We start from the raw sequence: 1,785 nt of genomic DNA, 5'->3' as shown, positions 1-1,785 counted from the left end.
CCTGACCCCCTGGAAGAACTCCCGTTGGATGGAACAGGGCGTGGCCATGGGGATGGTTCACAGAAGGACAGTTGTCACGACAGACGCCTCCAACTCAGGTTGGGGGGGTGCTGTGCGAGGGCATACCGACCTTCGGCCACTGGTCGAAGGTGGGAAAAAGACTTCCACATCAACTGCCTAGAAACGCTAGCAGTATGTCGAGCCTATCTTTAAAACAAGATACATTTACTTGTGAAGCAAAACTACATAAGGTATTATTAAAATTCTCTTTTCTAAGTTTAAACAAAAATATGACAACATTTAGTGAGGTAAATTAAATACCTTAAATTAATTAAGGTACAAAATAATATCTTAATATTCCACACTATTTTGCTTCTCAAGTAAATACATTTTGTTTTAAGGATGTTTTTATACTGGAAAACAAGACAAGACAAAATACTGATTACAAGAAAATTAATTTGTGCAGTGTAGTCTTGACATAGACAGCTGCTTGGATAGCGATGTGTGTTGTGACACTGCAAATAAGAGAACTGCAAGGAGAGTTTAAATTGAATGAATTAACTTGTGTATCTTCATCTGACCATCCTCGCTGAGGGACAGGCTCTCTTAAGCGCTGGGTTGAGAGGTTGATGACAAGCCTCGTTACTGAGTGGGAGTCAAATTCCAGCACGATCTCCACCTCTTCCTTCTCTTTTGCTGTCTTTCTTTCTCCCACTTATTTCTTTTTTTTATGAGTGTACACTCGCATTACCACACACACACACACACACACATGCACAGAGTCATCGTTTCAAATCCACCAAATGGTGCGCCGATGACTCCCTAAAGCTCGGCTGCCGCTACTCACGAATCGACGACTCATCTTTAACACCTTCCTGGAGCTTGCGCCATGAGAGGTGTCACAACAAACCGGCGTTGTCACACTGCACTGAGGCACGGCGTTCCTGTAAGCACACACTCCTGTGCGCACACACACCAACACACAACCTCACACACCATGCTGTCACAAGCCATTATCACAACAGGAAGGCTCATCACCGCCAGATAAGGTCCACAAATGCAAACTTCACAGAATGATTTGCTAAATGTTGCATTTCCTTTTTAAACAATAATAAAAAATTTTTAGTGTTGTACTTTTTTTCTGAAGTTCACAAATCAAGGTTTTGTGGCTTCGCATTCGTGTGTGCGTCGCTAAGCCCCGCCTCCCCCGCTCTGGTGTTTCTCTCCTCCCAGTTACTCGGAGGCAGAAATGGCAAACTCGCGGGTATGATCGATCAGGCTTGAGTGATTAAAGCCGGCAAGGCCCCCGATATTCACTCCAATTCGCTCGAAGACCTCCGCGCTTCAGCGGCGTGGTCTCCACCTCAGTACAGAGCAAGGACGCCCCGTCCTGCGCTCAGAGGTGATAAATTTGCTGGCAAAAGGAGCCATGGAAAAAGTTCCTCCAGCCCAGAGCGAGTCAGGCTTTTACAGCCGTTACTTCCTCGTCCCCAAATGAGATGGTGGCCTCCAACCCATCCTCGATCTCAAGACACTTGAATCGCGCCCACATGAAGAGGTCGTTCAGGATGATTCAGAAGATCTGGGAGATCTTCGGCGAGGCCGAGGTAGACCTCTTCGCCTCAGAAGACAACTCTCACTGCCAAAATTTATTTTTCAAAGACCAAGGACGCGTTGGCCCTCGATTGGCCCAACCTCCTTCTCTATGCTTTCCACCCGATCGCTCTGATCCCACAGGTAATCAGGCGAGTGAGGGAACAAGAACACAGGGTTCTCCTGGTAGCC

This window comes from Sinocyclocheilus anshuiensis, unplaced genomic scaffold (assembly GCF_001515605.1).
Source record: "Sinocyclocheilus anshuiensis isolate Anshui unplaced genomic scaffold, SAMN03320099.WGS_v1.1 scaffold453, whole genome shotgun sequence".
Lineage (NCBI taxonomy): Eukaryota > Metazoa > Chordata > Actinopteri > Cypriniformes > Cyprinidae > Sinocyclocheilus > Sinocyclocheilus anshuiensis.
The sequence above is the reverse complement of the archived record's forward strand: the minus strand, read 5'-3'. Positions refer to the sequence as shown.